A 23,282-nucleotide genomic window follows, 5' to 3' on the forward strand; every position below is an offset into this window, starting at 1 on the left:
TCTGTATAACACAACAGACAAAAATCACCACTGATTCAACAATTAACTATTTGACTAGATACCCAACAGTTACCATACAGTCAGAGGTGGCATACTATATTAGATTGTGTGGAGGTGCTTAACAGGCGCTGGAATCAGATCTACAGTATAACAGGCAGACAGAGAAGATACAGGACAATGGAAGGATAGACAATGTACTGTGACACCTGCTCATCTGCATACAGTTAGTTCCTCAAATAGAATTTCACTCCTCATCCAAGCAGTGGAGTTCTGGCAATAAAGAGAATATATAAACAGAAAAGGCCAGGAGAGCGCATGGACAGGGATCTAAGGAGAGAAAGGCTTGGGTACTGTTCTCCTCCCCTCCTATCCTGTATCTGTTGTGGAAAGTTTGTTAGGGAGAGTGTAATAGAACATATTGTTTGGGACTCTTGGGACTGAAGAGAATGTTCGAGTTTTGGTGAAACAAGGAGGTATTACCAAGATATTGGACACAGCTGAAGCAAAATTTAGCCTTCTTTACCTCTCTGTGATAAATAATGGGTGATTTGACCCAAATAATATTGAAAAGAGACTCACATTCAGCACAGGAAATGTGAAGCTATTCTTAAAAAAACGAAATGCCTCATCCTTATCAATACTACTGTCTAAACTGATGATAAACTACAGGTCATCTTTCTTCATATATCAAATGCTTTATGATACAGCAAAATGTAGTTTCTTTTGCCTAGTCCCTCAAAAATGGAAATCAATATTTCTACAAATAAAAGAACACAAGCAATTTAATATCACTCCCAATCTGAATTACCTGGTACGTTTTCCTTCCTTCATGGAGAAGATGGAAGTGCTGCATGTCTGGCCTATGAAATATGGAATCCACTAACACTGTGATCATTTGTTTTTCATTATTGTTGGTAGAGAGAGAAATAATATGATGGTCAAATATCTGACATACTGAACTGGGAACTGAAATCAGTAATTTATCTCTTAGTTTGTGATTTCATTACTATATATTGGTTTAATCTATGTAGCCTACTGCTCTACTACTTCACACCTCTTTATTCTGTTTTGAAATGAATGATGATCAGACTGACTCTTCAGTAGCTAAGCAATAGTCCAAATAGCCATCATCACACCCTGTGTAGTGTGACAGTATGGAAACATGGCTTCTTCTGCAGTTTCCTGACCGTTTTTTTATGCTGGTTTCTGAAGCAGCACTTCTGCAGCGCTCCATTCCCTGAGTTCACTAACACCTTAGAATTCAGACATGAACTCATACATAAAGATGTGCTGGTCATTTTTGTTTAATTACCTCATTAATCCTGCCTAGCTCTAAACATAACAATGCACATGTCTAGACCATTGACTCAGTCTGGCACAAAGACAACATTTGCTCTTTTGTGTTCTGCTGTCTTTTATTTCTTTTGTGAAGAGCAGTAAGCTATCGGGGCAATAGAGTACAAGGGAAGTGTGCTCAGGTGTGCAAAATGTTTAAAGCCCAAGTGAATAAGACAACAATACAATAAGACTTCCAACAATAATATGCTTCAGTTTTATATTATGCATGGATTGAGATGACTTGTGAAGAAGTGCTTAATATTTTTAATAATAGCAAAGCATCATTTAAAATACAATTGTACAGCATATGATTAAAAATAGAAAAAACAGGATTAATTGTGTGATAATTTAGAAAATGTGCTTATAAAACTAAACAGTCTCACCACTATCTACTGTAACTTAGTTCTTCCCTTTTAGTAGTGAAGAATGCAAAATGTTTGCTTCACATCAATAGGAAGACCTGACATAAATGTTGCTGTGAGCACTTTTATACTACAAGCCAGTTATCTCTATGGTAACTTTTCTGACTCTTCCTGCTTAAAAACCCAAAAGCAAGGGTCACAAAGCCTTGCCTCAGTCTGTATTCATACTGCAAATAAGTATCAAACAATATTTGGCCCTTTTGCTCTGCAGTGGTAGGCATGAAGTTGTTTGTTCATACTGGTATCTATTAATGTTTTTGTTTGTATATAATACAAAGATTAAACATAATGGTGAAGGTGAAAAATTACTGTACAACTGCATTGTTAAAGTTTGATATAACAAAGTGTGCATGAGCACATTTCTTCGGAAACAATAAATTATAATTAATAATAAATAATAAACATACTTATTCAAATGCATAAAAACAATTAAAGATTATATTGCAGAAGTGGGGTTATATACCCAGTGAAAGAAAAAATAGTCATACAGTTGCATACAGAGATGACCTCTCCATTTATTAATGTGGTTTTCTGCTAGTTAACATAGCACAGTTTGTCTTTCTGCAAAGTACTATCCATGGATCACTCAAATTGCTGAAAATGCCAATAATATAGGGCTCCTATATAGATTATAACACACTAAGTGGCTGGGTGTGTTTTCAAGGCATGTTTCAAAAAATAATTCAAATGTGTCAATTAAGTAACAATAAAATCTGTTAAAATCCAATCCATTTGAGATTTTGTAACTTGTATCCAGTTCAGGCTTTTAATTCAACCTGATTGTGTTCCTTCGTCAGATCGAGTTCAAAATTGCTTCCAGATTCTCTTCCAACATAGTAGCATGCCTAAAAAGTCATCTTCATTTGTTTACTCTGTACTAACACCCTCCTTGCCTATCTTGTGTTATTTAATGTAAAGATTAACAGTGGTTTTCTTTCTCTTCCTCAAAAACTCAAGGTATGTATTTTATTCTCTATGTGTGTTAAATGCTTTTAATTTTTTATTCTTTTCCATTCTCCTAGAGGGCTTTGGTGCTTATAGATTTATGGCCTTCCAGCCATCCCTCCTTAATTCTACAGTATATCCTTTAGTTTTTATACTGGGGAAATACTGTACCTGTTTTTGGTATGTTGTAGCTGCCACCTCAGAGTGCTACAATATTACTGGTGAATTCCCTACATATTTAGTAGAGTCACTAGTTGTCTTATTTATGCCCGTAATCCAATAGCATGAAGTTTGATAGCTATAGGCTCCAGTCTGCCTGGCTAACATAGTGAATAATGCAAATTCCCTCATTGAGGAGATTGTGAGCCTGCAAAATTGGACTGAATCAGTTTAGAGGTTTTGTAATCATTACGTGTACATAGCAAATGCTAAAGACTTTTACAAAGTAAAGACTTTTTAAAAGTCAACATACAGAAACAAAGGTCATACATTAACATAGACATTAATAATTCTTAGCAAATAAAACACATATTGAAAATTACATTAAAATAACAGACTGAAAAAAACGTTTTTTATTTGACAAAGATTCATGTATATTATTTTATTTAAATGAAAAGAAAGCAGTGACATTTTTAATCCTTATGGTATGTCACCGTGGTTCTAAGAGTTAATGCCTAACTTTAAGAAGCTTATTAAGATGTGTATTTTCTGTATTTCTCTTTGATCTAAAAGTTATAGCTCAGGATTAGAATAAAATGAACCTCAATCTCATTGGTATTAAGGACCTACTATTTTGCTGGGCACACACACAGAAATTGGAAAAAGTAAAATAAAGAAAAATATGCGAAATCCAAAGAAAAACTAAATATGCTGTCAAAATAAGAATGACAGTAGCCCACTATAACAGTACAAAGACCAGGGCTGTTTCCTAGGTTACTACAGATACTGCCTTGTGACTTGGTGGTTAGGCAGAATTTGGAAAAATATGTGTTTTGGTTGTAACACAGAGGATAGAAAAGAAGCAGAAAAAAAGAGATGGGGAAAAAACAGTAAATCAGAGAATATTCAAACTGTGTAATTTTACACCATAGCAAAACATTCATCAGGCAAATTCAAGTTTGCAGACTGTGAAATATAGCTCCAACAACACTTTATGTAAGCATGTGGTAACTGGAGACAAAGAAAATATTAAACTAATAATTATTTACCATGAAGGACTTATACTGGTGTTGTTATATGGACCTGTATAAAGAATGAACTGTTCCTGAGTGACTGGCTTATTTTTTTCTTATCTTATTTGTTTTGAATTGTTTACCCTGAAATTGAATTGGTGCAAAAATAAATAAAGAAAAGGTTCAGTACTTTAGATTTTAATGAAGGGAGGAAAGTTCAGTAGTGCCCAAATGCAAAGACAAGTGGTAGCATTAAGTGGTAGCATTAACTCCCCTGGTGTTCTGGATTATAGACTATCTGACCCGCAAGCCACAGTATGTACAGCTACAGAGCTGTGTGTCCGGACAGGTTGTTAGCAGTACTGGGGCTCCACAGGGGATTGTCCTTTCTCCATTCCTGTTTACCTTTTACACCTCTGACTTCAGGTACATCTCTGAGGCATGTCATCTGCAGAAGTTTTCGGATGACTCTGCAATTGTGGGGTGTATTAGAGAGGGGAGGGAGGAGGAATATAGGAGCTTGATTACCAACTTTGTGGAGTGGTGTCATCTTAACCATCTCCAGCTAAACACCAGCAAGACCAAAGAAATGGTCATGGACTTTTGAAGGAATAAGTCTCTGCTGAACCCTGTTTCCATCCAGGGTGAAGACGTAGAGGGGGTGCAGTCCTACAGGTACTTAGGGGTACACCTGGATGATAAGCTGGAGTGGTCTGGTAACACTGACGCCCTGTACAAGAAAGGTCAGAGACGACTCTATTTTCTTAGGAGGCTCAGGTCCTTTGGTGTGTGTGAAACACTGCTACACATTTTTTTATGAATCAGTGGTGGCAGCGGGCATCTTCTACGCTGTTGTGTGCTGTGGCAGCAGCAGCATGACAAGAGATGAAAAATAGGCTCAATAAACTTATCAAGAAGGCTGGCTCTGTGGGGCTGAGCCTTGACCCCCTGGAGGTGGTGGCTGAGAGGAGAATGCTGACCAAGCTCACAGCCATAATGAACAACGTCTCTCATCCGCTTCATGGGACTATTATTGGGCAGCGGAGCACTTTTAGCAACAGACTGCTCCAGATACGGTGCTCAAGAGAACGTTTCCGCAGGTCTTTCCCCCCGGCGGCTGTCAGGGTGTATAATGCTGCCCTAGGCTAGGACTGTTAGCCCTTCATTTGCTCATCTTTGGACAACATGTTTGCTCCAATGTACTTTTTTTGGACACTCAATCTGTATACACCTATGCACATTTTGCACATATTTTATTGTTTTTACAGTGACTATGATCATATTTTGCATACACCTTTTTTTATTTTATATTTATTTTGTATTACTGTACGTATTCTAATTTTTCATCTATTCTGATGTCTGTTTTTTTGCTTGTCTTGGGCTGGACTGCTATAAAAAATCAATTTCCCTTCGGGATCAATAAAGTGTTATCTATCTATCTAAGATTTAAACGTAAAAAAATACATGGCACATATTATTTTGATAAAAACAATAAAACATTATTGGACATTATTATTAGGGAGATAGAGACTAAATATTACTACCAGTCTGAAAACATACATTTGTTCATTTTATTTCTCATGATGAGAACTGATTAATACTGTCCTGGAGTCTGAAGCTTTTGTTAAAGAATGAGGTAGTGTCACATTTCATTTTGCTCCGCTTTATATATTAAACCGAGTGTAGACTCAGCAATAGGAAAAAATGAAAGAGAAAGTACTTTCATAAAGATCGAAGACCTGTGGTTTTATACTACTGTATATATACAAAAGCTTATTAATGCCACAGAGAAAAAAAACTCGTTTATATGAGAAAAGTATCTCATTTATACGAGAAAATTATTGAATTATTGCGTTTAAATGAGATAAGTATCTCGCTTATATGAGAAAATTATTCTGTCTAAACACAATAGTTAATTTGTCAACAATGTTGCATACTATATTAATACTGTAAATTCCATTATACTGCATAATAACATTGTCCCATGCACAGTAGTAAAACTGTACATTTGGAAAGCTGTGTCATTTCATAAACAATACACGTTTAACCTGGAAATGCTTGCTGACACAGTGTTGTACTTCATGTACAATATGCAAAAGACAGAACACATACTCCTTTAGATTATTTTTTTTCCAAAAAAGAGGAGTGTGACGATATTCTGCTGTTGTTAAGATCAATGCTACCCTGTACTTTACACGGGACAATATTATTGCATATACACTACAGCACAATGCAATTTACGTATAAACGTATATCTCGTATAAACAAGATCCCATCTCGTATAAACAGGATCCTTTTCTCGTATAAACAAGATCCTATCTCGTATAAACAGGATCCTTTTCTCGTATAAACGAAATACTATCTCACATAAACAAGTTTTTTTTCTCTGTGGCGCTAATAAGCTTCCATATACTGTATATACATGATAACAATAAAAACAATCAGGTTCTAAACAACATAAACAGAAGAAGTAACAGAAGAAAACATAGATTTGAGTAGGAAAGGAAAAGCAATGCAAACATGTTTTTTTTTATCAAATTAAATGATGAATTTTCCCAGACAGAAAATATTGCAGGAATTAGTTTGAATCAGTACCCGTTGTTATGGGAAGTTATAATTCATGGGATACATTCTTCGAGATGTAAAATGTAATTATTTCTTCCACTGTCTCAAGACAATCAGCTTTTAAAATTGTACACAGCGCTAATTGTTTTCATGAAAATAGGTTGTTTGTATGACTTAAAACATAATCATTTGCATATTAATTTATTTTTACTTGACGAATATTGAAGAATTGTTTAATGCAATATGAATACCCAATATCTCCATCTTGTACTTTTGGATAATTTATTCATTATATAGTTTTATCCCTATCGTCACGATATTCTTCCCTCCTCTAGAGGGCGCTCCTACCCTTTTGTATTCCAGTTACTTTAAGTTCCTACAACTGTGTCTCATTTCCTTTTCCACTATTTAAGCCTGGCGTCTCCGCTATTCTGGGCTCAGTATTGGAAGACGGACGCCCGTAGGCCTACAGGCCGGCATATCAGTTGCCCCACATCTGCGGCTTGAGGGCATAGGCTTTCGAACGGCGTCCTGACCATCTGAGTCCGGGGCTAGGAGCACCTTGCTCCGTTATAGCTTTACCTTCTATGTTCCTGGATCCCTTTTTCCCGTGTTCATCTGGACGGATCTCCCGGTACCTGGATCTTGGACTGCAACCTAATTCCTCTTTCTGGACACACTTCCGGACTAGTTTGCTACGCCCCCCCCCGAACACCAGTTCACTGCTATCACCGCCCCCTTTTCTGTCTTCCCATCCTGATCCTCGCTATGTCTTCCCTTCTCCAGCCACTTCCGGATTATACCATCCGCATAGGGTCTTTACTACGCATTTCACAGGAGTCAGGACCGGCTCCCATGATTCCTATTTCAGAAACTAGCAGTTGCAGTGGATATCCATCTTTAATTTAGGTGACAATAAATGGAAATGAAGTCCCCATTACCGTTTACACGTGCAGTAAAATGTAATTTTTCTCTTATACTTTATGCCAGTTCAGAACCATATTCTCTATCAGACAGTATCTTGGCATGATAGTGAAGGGAATTATGACAAAAAATAAATAAAATTGTTTTTTTTTCAAGTACAAGATACAATATAAGTTATTGTATTTGATCAAATAAATGACTTTATCTGACTGTTAATCATCTGCATTCTGTTAAAAAAAATATTTGGTCTTACTTATATACAGTATAACTTCCCTAGATGACAATACTTTTTATGACAGAAGGAGGCAGAACATGAAACGTTAGTGTGGAACACAACAAATTCTTACTGTTAACTTAATTGTCACAAAAACATCATTATTGAAAACAAGTCACAAATCTCCTTCTTGAAATGACTTGATTCCTGTTTATTTTGCAGACTGAATAGTTACAAATATGATAGATGGGAACCCATGAGATCTTTAACACTTGAATCATGTCCTTTTGCAAGTGAAGACATCGCATTTTTACCAATTAGGGGTAAATATGCATGCTGATAGGACAAAGAGTGCACATTGCTGTTCTGCAGATCTAATAAGAGGTGCAGGCTTATTGATTTAACAGCCAACCTATAAACAGCAAATTATATCATACAGCCTTGTCGCAGAGCAGTATGTGTGAAGAGTATGGATGATTACCATAAAATCAATGCTGAGTCACCTTAGTAAGGTTTGTCTTACCCTTTTCCAGATATAAATAAGCTTTATCTTCCTTCCTTTATCCTCTGAGTGGCTGTGTTGGCCTCATAAGAGAAATAATAGGGGATACACTATATGTACTTAAAAAATAAGGTGTCAGTTTGAGATAACAAAGCTATGAATTAAACTAATTCAAATTTTATTTGAGAAAAAAAATAAAAAGGCAGCATGAAATTGCTTGTGGTATACTCAGGTTTAAGTAAATGTCCACAGGGAGAGGTTAAATATTTACAAATTTAAATAATATTTCATTATAGGATGGGATAAATACGATTTACAAGCATTAAAACAAATTACTGTAACTCACTGTGTTTTTTAATAAACCTTAATTTTTAATGTACAATCATTTAGTTAACAGGGAAACTACCTTTAGCACAAAAATACCATTAAAGACATTAATTCAAAGAACGACTTGATTCATGTTTTACAAGGAGTTACATAAATCGTGAATCGTAAATCTTGAAGTAAAATTTGGTATCAGTAGCTTATAAATCATGCTGTATTGTGTATATATTAAACATAACTATATTCTCTTTCATTAAAAATAAAAGCTTAGCTTTGATTATGAAAATACCGTGACTTCCACTCTTCACTGAAGCATAAATACACTTAGTCCATCATTTTTTTAGAAAGATGGCTTGTCATAGCCTGAATCTCTCAATTGTTATTTGCCTCTGTTGTAATTCCTTTAAGATGCATATTCTCTGAGACCTTTAGAAAATAAACATAAACCTGCTCTAATGCATTAATTTCCTTAATACCTGCATGACTAACTTTGTACTGAATGACTCAGCTGCCATTAGTTTCTTTCAGGAAAAAGTTATCTTGACCTTTGAAATGACTGTCATTAACTTGATCACCTCATTTGAAGAAGAATAACAAGGAGTTATTATCATTCAGGTTTGTTATTGGTGTATTCATGTTTAAATATACTCAGGGACTAGAAGTTAGATAGCATAATCATGGTAGTCAATGTAAATTGTGATAGAATTACTAGGTCTTAGCATTATTTGGAACAGGACTGAAATTTAAAATTTAAGATTAAAATGTGTAAGAAATGTCCTCAAGCACCGTAACACTGTTCCTTGTTATTCTTCTTAGGCCAGAAGCCTATTTAGGCTCATTCTGAACTTTTTCTAAGGATATAATATCTTTTTTGTGGTATGGTGACAGCAGAAAGCAAGATACCTCTCAGGACACAGGAATATGGAACATTTACTGCAATTGTAGAGGCAGCTTAACTGGCTTTCACCCCTAAACTTCTTTTGAAGCAATTACTACTCATTTCTAAATCTTTACAAGTAAAACAAGTCATACTTAATCAGACATATTTTCTTGGATCAGTTATTTTCTACAAATTGGTACTACATCTGCAATTCTTCAATCTAAAGGTTGAAATGAAAGATGAAAGATCCTAGCATAAAATTCCTAATTTAATTTAGTATGTCTGAGATACTCAATACTAGCAGGATGATTTTTACATACTCTAGCTAATTTTAGTGCAGGTTATATGAAAATTACTGAATACTAATGGAGTATTCAGTACTTCACTTTCTGTGAAGTATTTTTGGCATCTCCTGTTATAAATACCTGTATAAAATATTCCATTGCATGTTTATTACATCTTTATTGTATCTAAGTATTAATTTCCTATTAACACATCAAGCATTTAATACTGTTTTTATAATCTGTTTGCTGTTGCAATACTGAAAAATAAAAAATGCTTTGCATTATTTCTTTGCCTCCATTGCAATATTTTCTTTTCAGTCTCTGTCTTGACAATTCTAATATTTTTCTAGCTGTAACTGTAACTCAGTATACTGTTTTTCTATATTTGAATCTAGGTTCCTTTTGTGAGTTTGAAGAACTCTCTCTTCTTTATTATTGTTTTCTTAATATTTTAATTAAACCATGTATAACATATTTTCATATAATTTCACACATATAATTATGACATTTGCTGGTTGTTTGAAAACATTAGGTCACTGAGAGTACCCACCCAGTGCTTTTACAGGCTAGTTTAATAATCATCATTAATTATATCATGCAAATAAATCACTGTGGTCAGATCAGATTCTGTTCATTAATAGGAAGGTTCAGGATGAAAACCACAGAACCTATGATAAACATTGGCCTGATTACAAACAGAAACAACAGGCAAAGTGACAGTGCAGAATGTTGTGTTCATTGGTTGGTCATATTTATATCTGTTCTGGCATAACGGTAGACACAGAATGTAGGTGTCAGGAGGCATGCCATATATTTTGTGTTGCACAAGTGGTCTAGTTTGGAGGTGGACCTGTGCAGGGGGTTGAGTAGAGCTGTAGGTGTCACCGGATTGATTATTAGCATTCTGTAGAAGATGACTGTGAGGAAATTAAAGATCCTATTTAACATGAGCTTGTGAGGTTCCAAGGGAGGATATGATCTCTCTGAAAGAGAAGAGCAAAAATGCATCTTGGCTCGAGAGCCGAAGACATGGTTCTGTGATAGACGGAGACTACCTTATACTACTGCTCCTCAGAGTGATGTGCATTTTGCTGGGAATCATGACCTTGTAAAACATTCTCAGCTCACTAGAATTCTCTCTGGAAATTGTATTTCAATTTCTACTTTCACTTAAGTAGAATACAATTTCTAGAGAGAAATAAATGTTCCTGTAATGTTAATAATAAAAAGCACATGATCATTGCTAACAGCAAACGGAGAAGACAACCTATTAAATGTTTGCATTGACAAAATTGGATTGACAAATACTCTTGGTATTTATCCAACTTTGATTTCTTAATGGGCTTGAGGATTAATGTGTAATAAGTGTAGAATAGAGGAGTTTATTGCCATATGTAATAAACATTGGAAGTCTTATTAGCTCTGTACTCTATGGACATACTGTACAGTACAACCGATAACACCACACAATGTACAGAATACATTACAAACATAATAAATAACTACTGGAACTATAAATATGTTGTGGGAAAATATATGCTAAACTCATTTGGTGTGTTTTTAATGCTCCTCTCTATATATTATATTCATATACTGGCTTTACTTTTTCACCTTTTTAAGTGCTATATTTCAGTAATTTGTGAAACCACAGAATACTTTATATGTCTGAAGAGAGGAAGTCTACAGAGAGGCTCTTCTGAACTTTCAGAAACTATTGAACTACTTTATAATGTGAAAATATGCATATTCAAAGTATAAAAATAATTATGTAAAATTGATAGTAATACTTGACCTAATCCTTTGGATGACTAACATTTTTCTGTGAAAACAGAAAGCTTTTTTGTTGAGGGAGCATTGGTTTAGTCACCTGGGGGGAAATGTCTTCATTATCTGCAGACAAGAAAAGATAAAAATGGCAAAAAAAAACTCTTCACAGTAAAGAAAAAGAAAGGGAGCAGGACTGCTGTGAAAATCAATATAATTTTCTCTGACAGACAAAATCAATGTAATTATTGACAGTTAAGCTTATTCAGACAAACTAAAAATCTGGCTTGCAAGGGAAAAGACAGTTAAGAGCAATATCTGAATATATATATATTCTTTTTTTCTAGAGCAGGTCATTCTGCTTTGTCAAGACAGTCATTAGCTCATCCCTTCACTCAAAGATATACAGTGAAAATACTTAATACAATGCCTTGAAAAAATATGCAGACCCTTAGTATGGTGTCCTATTTTGTGAATTTCAAAAACATTTTTTTTCCAAACCTACGTGCTCAAACTGAAGACTCCTAATGGTTAGATAGTCGAGTAGGTAGCTGTGTCAGCATGCGTAGGCTGCAAAGGAACTTATAAAGGTTAATTCCATGCTGAAAGGAAAATAAAAGACAGAGCATTTTGGCTATGAAGAAGGATCCACGGCTAAATGTTTACCTGTTCCTAATGGTAGGATAAGTTACAGTAAATTCATCAATCCATTTTCTAACTACTTTAACCAATGCAGGATTGTGGGGGAACCATAGCCTATCACTGCAAGCAATGGGTGCAAGGCAGAATACACTCTGGACAGGATGCCAATACATTGTTGGACACACAGACACAGACACAACATACTCACAGCAGGACCAATTTTCCCAGAAACATATTTGCCTACCAGTATAGTATATATTTTAAATGTGGGAGGAAGCTGGAGTACCCAGAGCAAACCCATGCAGACACTGGGAATACATTGGGTATAGAAAGTCACCACCCCCTTTCAAAATGTTCACCTTTTTTTGCCCTGAAGCCCAAAAATACGCTGGGCAAACGTCCCGAGATCGAATTCTTCCGCGACAGGGGTACCTTTAAAGCGGAGACGACGGCACCGAAAATTTTTGGCGCGCCCTCTCTTTAAAGCCCTGGCCAAATACGAAGACAGTACGTACAGTTATTATTCAAACGGAATTAAAAACTACACATCCCAGTTACCATGGTGGTGCTTGTGATCATTGCGTTTAACCAACGAAACAGGGCGAAAAATCAGTCACATGACTTTGGGGCAGAGTTTCGAAAGCTTAACCTATCAGCAACAAAGTGAAATTTACACGATAGGCTACCTCAAACTGTCAGTTACACGACTGTGTATGTCGCTTAAGCCACTCCTATTTGGCATTTTAGTTATGGAGGCGAGAAGACGCCCCCCCCCCCCTCTCTGGGTGTCTGATTTGCCGCCATGTTTAACCGTCCGTGTCCGAATCGCAGTAGCTACGCGTATCAAATAAAGTTCATCCCAGCTACAAAACATATATATTTTTGTGGTAAGAGGGCGCAAAACATCAGTATTTACTGCTATTAATTACTGTACGATTTATAGTTGAAATCTGAGCCTAGATATAAAGTTAGATATAAAGTTAAAATCTCGACAAAGCAATGTAGGAAATACAGAGAAAAGAAATCCTTTCTGACATCTAAAATCAGTTTCGATCAAGGTCTCTAAAACGAACAAGAAAAAGAGGATTTTCGGAGGGCAGTTACGCTGTGTTTATATAGGATAAGTGATCTATGAGCAATCTAATTTCTTGTTCGTTTAAAACAGTGAAATGTCAGCTGCAAAAGATCGCACCAGAAACAGCACTCTCTCTGCCTGTCATAGACGTTCAGGAAAGGCTGAATGAAGTCATGTCAAGAACAATAATTCGGTGATCAATAATAACAGTTGTAGGACAAGAAACAAAAGATAATGAAAACTTCTTTAGGCTAAAACTCAAGTTCATTCTACAAATTAAGGCAAATGAAAATTCAGGATGTTAAAGTGCTAGAGGTGTAAAAAATACAAAAATGCACATGAGTAAAAAGTTTTAGAAATGGAGCAGGTGTTGCTTTGAAATAAGCAAACAGAAAAAAAGCCATGACTAAAGTGCAGAAGAGGGATGCAGGAACACTTGCTTAGATATACAAAACAAATCACAAAAAGGTGTATGTTACAAAAGAACATGCAAACATGTTCATCATGTACATCAATTTCCCTTCACGATCAATAAAGTCTTATCTATAAACATGAAACAGAGTGAGGAATCAGAAAATTAGCATGCATAAAAAACAGCAATTCTGTCAATAAGCCCTAAATGAATTAATAGCAACCATGGTTTCATGGAGGGCTTCTCAGATAGTTGGGCATTCAGGTAGATTGCCAGGTGAAAGGATTTGTAAACATACTTTGTTAAAGCAAGTCAGTTTTTTCTGCAACACATAAAATACATTTTTCCAAGAAAGTTTAGCCTTTGTCACTAATGAAACCACTAAATAAAGACATAAATATAGAAATCTTAAGATTTTGTTATTCAATGTTGGTAGCAGGATGAACTGTGCTAAGTGTATATTTTGTCGCAGCTTTGCTGCAAGATGTTAACAGTGAAAAAAGGTATTTAGAAATGAGTTATTTCAAGAAGAAAATGTTCAGAATAATTGCAAATCTAGCAGGATAGAGAAAGCACAGAAAACAGGCAGTTAGATTGATCAGATTAGTATGAAAAGTTATTTAGCAAAGGGAATGAGAAGAGTGACAAACTAGTATGCTTTAGATCTTTTTATCTGAACCAGGGAAAACTGATCATGTTTCTCTATAACAATAATAAAAAACTTTATTTTATATATCACCTTTAAAAGTGGCATCTCAAAGCAATACAGTAGATATAAAAACAGATATAAGAAAGACAAGCAGTTAGAGGTGCTACCAAAATTAGAAAATGAAGCAGATACAGACACTAAGTCTTCTGAAAAGAAAGGTTCTGAGGTTAGATTTAAATGCACTCAGGGTACGTGACTGATATCACTGGGAATACAAATTGAGAGCTCTGGGGTGCAGCTAGAGAAGACCCTGTCACCCACAGAATGTAGATGTTCTTGAGGACAGCTAGAAGACCAGAGTCAGACGGACAAAGGTGGGGAGTAGACAGATAATAAGCCATATACTGTAGGTACTGAATGAGGATGAGGATTTTGAAGTTGACTCGAAACCTGATAGGTAACCAATGCAAGGACTTGAAAACAGGTGTAATGCATCCCTGATAGGATTCTCGCTGTCATATTCTGAACATATTGAAGATTGCTCAGTGTGGATTTAATTTCCCCAGTGAACAGGATGTGCATTTATTAATTCTAGAAAAAAAAGCCTTTCTTGATTTCTCTAGTTCTTAGTTTCTCTAGTTCCCTTTAAAATAAACTATTATTCCACAATGCAGAGTATTATATGGACAGTATTTACACATGATATTGTGATTTAAAGAAATGAACACAAGCAGCTTTTCGAGATTTAAGTGTTGGCTGAGTTATTGCAGGATAAAAAACTAGAGATGTTGGTAAGAAGATAATTTTGGGATAGCTGAGGAATACACTGATAACAAGAACACTTCCTAATGGGGTTAGGCATACTTTTGATGAAGATGATGAAGTTAACAGACTGTATGTTTACATAGATACTGAAATGAGGATTGTATTTTAGATTTTGTGTAGTTGCTAGCATTGAACTGTGTGTTGGATGCACATGAATTGAAGGAATGGGCAAACATCGCTGATGCGGATCCACAGAGCCAGCATATTAAGATGTTTATAATTAGAGGCAATTTGTTTAAATAACTAGGTATGGATACTGATGTGCAAGAGAGGTGGAAAGGCTGTTTACTTAAGCCAGCACTATAAAATATTTTATTCTCAGTGAGATGCTGCCATTTCATAGTGGGTTTCTAACACTATGTATAGTTCAATCCACACAGTGCCTTTACTTCCATCCATTTCTAATCTCTTTATCCAGTACAGAGGATTAGGAGCCTATCCCAGTAAGCAACGGACACAAGGCAGAATACACCCTGGACATAGCGCCAGTCCATCACAGGACAGACAGACACAAACACACACACACCAGGGCCAGTTTTCCCATAAACCAATTAACTTACCAGTATGTTTTGGAGTGCGAGAGGGAGTCATATCACACATATGGAGAAAAACCATGTAACCCAGAGAGAACATGCAAACCCCACACACACAGGATGGCAGGAATTGAATGTAGGACCCCAGTGCTCCAAGATAGCAATGCTAACCACTTTGCCACCATTATAAATGGATGGATATCTTAGTTATCTTTCTAGTTCACAGGTTTGCATGCATAATTTAATTTTGAAAGGCGCCGAGACATCAGGTACTACTGTTGTATTTATGAAAAAGAAACAAAACAAAAAGCATACTAACAACTGTGCCATCCTACTCTTTAGTTAATACAATTTATTATTTATAAACAGTTAACATTGTTAGCAAAATATTTTGAATTATATTTAGTCAGATTTAATGTATATTTGAACAATGAAAATATATTTTTACAAGATGCGGGGGAAAGTGCAACAACTTATTACAGTGCTAAATTTAATATTGATTGCTAATAGTTTATGCTAACACCTAACTTTCTTAATTAGGTGTAATTAAAACAGTGAACTAAGTGTAACATACCATTCAGAAATACAATCGAGAATAGTTTTGTGGTGTTTGTATGGAAGAAACGTTTCTAAAATGTATAACGTAACAAATTTAAAGACGATTAAATTCTGTAATCTTTCCACTTGTAATGTCATTAGACAGAACAAGAAGTTTCTGCTTTGTCTAAGGATGGTATCAAAAAGTAGTCTAGGTGGTGAGAAAGCTGTGCTTAATGATAATTAAGTGACTTAAAAGTAAAAAGAGATGGTTCATATTGCTTGATTAATTTTAAAAACTAAGTTATAAATGCAGACGCGACCGCTGCCATAAGCGCTCCAGGCAGCAGAACGTTCGTTCTGTACTGCTGAGCTCCGCGCCTCCTCCCTCTCTCGGTGCCGCGCCCCTCTCTGACGGAGCGCAGTGGGCGGTACGCTATTTTCAGAGCCTCTGATTGGGAAAAAAAGACCTGCTGATGAGTTTCACACAACAGGAAGAGAAAAGAATGGGATTTTTTCTCTTCGAAACGTGTGTTGTCTTTATGAAATTCGTGTATTTTAAACGTTTAATTAAGAAGTAAAAACCTTACAGCGTACACAGAGATTCTGAGCTGATCACGAGGAAGAAAAATCACCAATTTTTCGCGCATAAAAAGTGGTTTTTAACTCTCGTAACCCATTTTTATAGGTTTTAAAGTCGTGCAATGTCTAAGTTAAGCAGGAACACATCATTATATCTCATTTTTTATTTCTTTTTAAAAAATTTTAAAAATCGTTTGCCCAGCCTACCAAAAAGAAGACGAATAAAATCAGACTTTTTCCAGTTTATTTAGAAATTGTACCTTGCAACATCCAAGTGAAAAAAGAAAGAAAAATTTCTAAAGAAATATAAATAGTAGAATAACTGGATTGGATAAGAGAACACCCCCTGAGTTAATACTTGGTGGAAGCACCTTTTGCTTGAATTACAGCCTTGGATCTGTTTGGGTACATGTTATAATCAAAAAGTGTGAGCAAATAAAACATGATCAGTGCATAAACAGACACAAATCATAACACAAGAACAAAAACTCGATTAGAAAATACCCTTTGAATCCTGTACCTGTACTGAATTTCCATTGCATTAAAGAGCCATATGCTTTAGGAGTTATTTGTAAGCTTAAATGGCTAAACTCACAAGATTTTATGTAGGTTTTGAAATTCTAACCAGGGTATGTCACTGTTGGGTGTGTGTGTGGGCTGGGGGGAAGACGACATTTAGATTTGAATGAACATTTGCAATTAGGGTTTGGTTTACCCTCTAGAATGTGCTGCAAATGCAAATCCATGAAATCTTTAATGCAAGAGGAGATGAGACCTAGTTTTACATTCGCAGCACTGTACTGTATCTCTTTTTCATCATTTCAGGTTCTTTCTGGGTTTTTCTCTTTTGCCTTGGAGACACTTTATTATACGAAGTCTCCAACACTGTAGTTTAAATTAGTACTTTATTTTGTGAGAAAGCGACACTGCTTTCCAACTATCCCCTAATCCCTTAGAGAATACAGAGATAGTAAATGTCAGCATTGTTTCAAATAGCATATACTGTAACTATACTGTTAACTAGATGCAATCCTGTGGGGTTTACGGTCCCATGTATAGCATGATTCTGACAAGAAAGAGAAAGAGAAAAAAAGTTTTGTCTTTAACAAACACAAAGAACAAAAGTTATTTGAGTTATTTGAGTTATTTGAACTATTAACTTAACTTTAATAGTTAAGTTAGGGCTCTAGACTTTAAGCCAGAAAGGTTGTAGGTTAAAATTCTGGGTGGGATATTACTTTTGTACCCCGGAGCAAGTATATAAATGGGTAGAACTGTAACTCACTTTAGAGAAATACATTGATTACACAATAATAATTTCATGAGAAAAATGAACTGTCCACATAGATGCCACAATATTTTATTTCCTGTTGTGTCAGACCTGTTTGTATATAAATAACAATTTGAACATTGGAGGTGACATTTACTATTCTTTGGAAAAGGTCTAGATCTTGAATTGTTGGGTGAAACAACAATAAAATAATACAGTGTGTTCTCCTGCTACAGCTTGAGGAACAATGACATTGAAAATTGTATGTACAGTATGTACTGTAAATGCCCAATAACACTGTAGATATATTTAGTATAAAATATACTGTATACAATATAAACAGAACTATATATATTACCATGGTATGTATTGGGAAAGTTTCTAAATGTTGTGATAATTGTATACTGTAAGCTTTTGGTAACACAGATTTCAAACAGATAATTGCTCACATCTGAAGCCGTAGAGTGTAATGAGACCTGCATACTCTTCTCACACAATTACTGACATTTAAATATCGTCTCTAGAATAAAAGGTGTATAAACAATAAGGTGAAGGTTATAGAAAAATTCACTAACAATAAAACAATTCTCTAACAGTAAAATAATTTGTGAACTACAGTATATTCACATTTCTGAATATTAAGTAATAACATAAATTAACCTCCAGACCTCCAGAGGTTCTCCAGAACCTCCAGACCAGCAATCTCTAAGTTCCTATGAAACAGTAAGAAAATTTAAACATTTCTTTAGACAGAATTTGCAGTTTTTTATGTGTATGCAGCATTTTTAAATACAAATTTTAATGCCACTATAAATTTTAAAATCTAAATTCTTGTTTTTATACTTGCTTTATTGCTGAAATTTTTTCTTCCTAGTAGTTCATATAATTATATCAGTTATATACCGTATTATTACATAAGTAGTTTTAATAATCAAAGTTGTTAGGAATAGTTGTTAGAAATACACGAGAACAACAAAATTGCAAAAGTTGTACTTATTTCAGCTTAACTTTTCTGATGTAGAACTGGCTACAATCGGAATTTGCACTCTCTTGTTCTTGTCTGAAGAAGGCTTTGGAGCAGCTTGCAACCATTTTTTTGTGATGCAATTTTGAAGTACAATGGCAAATGAAACCAATTATAAATAAAATGACTGCTAGATCAGCTACAGTGATTAAATTTAATAAATATTGTAATCTAACATGTTCTTTTCAGTTTGAAGAGTCTCATTTGTTTTTATCATTAGAATCTTAAATTCACTCATTCTCTAACAATAACAACAATTATTATGACATTAACTGACATTTTTTAATTTTATATATCACAGTAAATTAAATATTCACTTTACATTCAGATCAGATCAGTATCAGATATCAGGGAGACGGCCCCATTAAACACCTCTAGTTGAGCAGCATTTATGCAATAAGCACATTGTTTAATCGCGGTATCCAGTGTTCCGCTTAGAGCCACATCAAATTACTTAGTCTATAGCAACAGTTGTACTAACTAACCCCATACTTCAGTATCCATTAGAGGGCAGCAGTTGCTACTTTGGGTTCATTGCAATGGAATATTTTTGGTACAAAGTTGGTGACTAATTTCAGCAGCCATGTTCATTGCAATTGGTATTAACCTAACATACAGAGCTGTGTTCTAATCCCAGGATGATTCCCAGTTAGTTGTTATTGAGACTTTATTACAAAAATAATTCTATAAAATCTGTATTCATTTGTATAAGTTGGTCTTTTTGTTAATTGTTTTATTGTAAAATACCTAGAGATGATGTATAATGAAAAGCATTCTTATTATTCTTATTCTTTTGATCTTTAATCAATGGTAATACAATTATCTTTCCCATTAAATTCATCCAGGAAATTTACTCTTTGCTAATTAAAAACTTGTTCAACAATAAATAGGTCCCATAATGAGAAAACACCCGATTTAATCACTTTTTATCACACTGTTGCTTCAAAACAAAGGTTTTACTGCTTTGATATTGGCTTTCTCTTTAATTGTGTCACAAAATTCATCAAGCATTGGATTGTTAACCAATTAAATAGAGTTTATAATGACAGTCTGGGAGGGATGACAACAGTGAAGTTCAATCAGCCTGAGCTGTCAGCAATTTGCCATCATTCTTGATGTCATTTACTGACATTAATTATGGACATAATACATAACCCCCCTTTTCTGCCTCACATTTGTCTTTTGTGTCCCTCTGCCAACCATGTCCACCTTAACACCTGCCCTTTGGTCAGTCCTTATTCCACATGGGGTCCTCCTATGACTAGGAGGTTAGCCCTCTGACAGCCATATCAAGCCAATTTTACTTGACTAAAGCATTCAATAAACCTTTTCAATAGTCCTATTTCTTAATTCTTTTTATTGGATGTTTTTATTCCTAGTGTATATGGAATGTGAGCTGGATTCAGACTGCCATGAAAAACATGGATTTTACTCTTCTGATGATGGAACAAGTAATAGGTTTATTTCATGCTCAAAAGAGAAGAGAGAAAACACAACGTTTCGGCTGTGGAGCCTTCTTCAGGTGTTTTCTTTCTTCTCTTTTCAGCATGGAATAAACCTATTACTTGTTACTTTGCAGCTGACGCAGCTACCCACCTGCTCTGCTGATAATGTTGTGTTGTAATCATAATCCTGCTCATTAAGAGAGGAAACAGGTTCAGATATTTGGTTCTGTACTTGGCTGATGAGCTGAAGAGCTAATGGATCAAATCTATAGTCTAGATAGATAGATAATACTTTATTAATCCCGTAGGGAAATTGATGTGTTACAGCAGTCCAGCCCAAGACAAGCAAAAACAGACATCAGAATAGTTATAAAACAAAAGACAACAAAATAAAAAAAATAAAATAAATACATAGGTGTGTGCAAAATGTGATGACCATAGTCACTGTAAAATCAATAAAATATGTGCAAAATGTGCATAGGTTTATACAGACTGATTGTCCAAAAAGTACAATGGAGCAAACATGCCGTCCATAGACGAGCAAATGAAGGGCTAACAGTCCTAGCCTAGGGCAGCGTTATACAGCCTGACAGCCGCCGGGAGGAAAGACCTGCAGAAATGTTCCCTTGAACACCGTAGCTGGAGCAGTCTGTTGCTAAAAGTGCTCTGCTACCCAGTAAAAGTCCCATGAAGTGGATGAGAGGTGTTGTTCATGATGGCTGTGAGCTTGGTCAGCATTCTCCCCTCAGCCACCACCTCCATGGGATCAAGGCTCATCCCCAACACAGAGCTAGCGGTCTTGATAAGTTTATTGAACCTATTTGCATCTTTCGTCATGATGCTGCTGCCCCAGCACACAACAGTGTAGAAGATGGCCGCCGCCACCACTGATTCATAAAAAAATGTGTAGCAGTGTTCCACACACACCAAAGGACCTGAGCCTCCTAAGAAAATAGAGTCGTCTCTGACCTTTCTTGTACAGGGCGTCAGTGTTACCAGACCACTCCATCTTATCATCCAGGTGTACACCTAAATACTTGTAGGAATGTACGCCCTCTATGTCCTCACCCTGGATGGAAACAGGGTTCAGCGGAGACTTATTCCTTCAAAAGTCCAAGATCATTTCTTTGACACCACTCCACGAAGTTGGAAATCAAGCTCCTATATACTTCCTCCCTCCCCTCTCTAATACACCCCACAATTGCAGAGTCATCCGAAAACTTCTGCAGATGACATGTCTCAGAGTTGTACCTGAAGTCAGAGGTGTAAAAGGTGAACAGGAATGGAGCAAGGACAGTCCCCTGTGGAGCCCCAGTACTGCTAACAACCTGTTCGGACACACAGCTCTGTAGCTGTACATACTGTGGCCTGCAGGTCAGATAGTCTATAATCCAGGACACCAGGGAAGTGTCCACCTGCGCAGCCCTTAGCTTATCTCTCAGTAAAGGTGGATGGATGGTGTTAAAGGCACTGGAGAAGTCAAAGAACATAACTCTCACAATGCTCCCCGTCTTCTCCAGGTGAGAGTTAGCTCTGTGTAGCAGATAGATGACTGCATCCTCCACTCCCAAGTGTGACAGGTAGGCGAACTGCAGGGGGTCCAGTGCTGTACTCACCAGGGTTCTGAGGTGGTCCAGTACAAGCCTTTCCAGAGTTGTCATTAGGTGTGATGTAAGTGCCACTGGTCTGTGGCCATTCAAGACTTTAGGGTATATTCCCACATATTCCCACAGACTTTAACACCTCTAAACACAAAAAGGTGCATTGATCATTACTTTAACCATTTCCAAATTTTAAAATAGTTTTCTGTATTTTGTTTTAGCAACCAGAAATGCACAATTGTTGTCATTTTATGTCATGATCAGAAATCCACCAGCATCTAAAATCACATTATGAAGTCTTTCCAAAAATCTTGGATTACAACTTCTATATTTGCAATAATCAACAAATTGATAAGGAAAGAGAATCAGATTTGAAAACATAAAATTACGTACATTATATTTTTAGTAACATTTCAGTTACTAAACAACCAATTTCAGTTCCATTATGAGCCTTCATCGTCAAAAGTCTGATTCCTATCATTTATAAGAACCTCAACCGTAGTTTTGCAGACACACTCTGCTAGAACTTAAGTGAGAAATGGGGGGCTTTACCCTGACAGAACATAATCATTTTTCAAAAATAGAATTAATTTCTTGTTTGTCTTCCCTTTTCTTTATTTTCGTTTATAAATAATATCTTCTGAATTGTCTTTTTGAGAGATTGTGAAAGATTTTCTTTTTTTTTCCTTTCTGTGTTTATTGAATGTAAACTGTATATAGGTTTAATGGATTGACAAGACCTGATTCACAAGAACTTGAAAGCATATTTTCCTAACTCAGAAAGGCAGGCAAATTGTAATTAATAATACTACTAATAATACTTCCTGAAAGCTAACTGAATTAGATGCAGTAAGAGCTTCCAAGTAGCTCAAATAATAATGGTGCTCACTCAATAGATCTCTACTGTTCAAGTGTTCAGACAATGGGCTTAAGACTAAATTGCCATTAAAAGTCACATAATGACTTCAGTCTTTGTTCTAGCTGTACCGAACCACCCTTTAGTACTCGCAGTGTTGAGCAGAGCAGTAGGGGGGCAGTTCTAGTTTTCCAAATACTGGTGCAATGGATGTAGATTAAGAATTAACTATGCCACAATGCAAAGGTTTTCATTATATATTATATTTTTTAAAATAACATAATCAAGAGGAGACACATTTGGAGTGGCAAAATAGAGACAGTACCTCTTGCCTCTAAAACATGTAAAAAAATTCAATCAACATCAATTTGTCCTGAAAAGGCTGAACTCTAGTGTTTACATCTGGACAGAAATCAGGGCTGCTTAGAACACAACAGCTAACCACTGTCTCTGATTTATTTACTTTTCCAATCAAGCGTGGCCTGTCTCCTTTCTGT

Source organism: Lepisosteus platostomus, chromosome 1 (assembly GCF_059453375.1).
Source record: "Lepisosteus platostomus isolate fLepPlt1 chromosome 1, fLepPlt1.hap1, whole genome shotgun sequence".
In the NCBI taxonomy this organism is placed as follows: domain Eukaryota; kingdom Metazoa; phylum Chordata; class Actinopteri; order Semionotiformes; family Lepisosteidae; genus Lepisosteus; species Lepisosteus platostomus.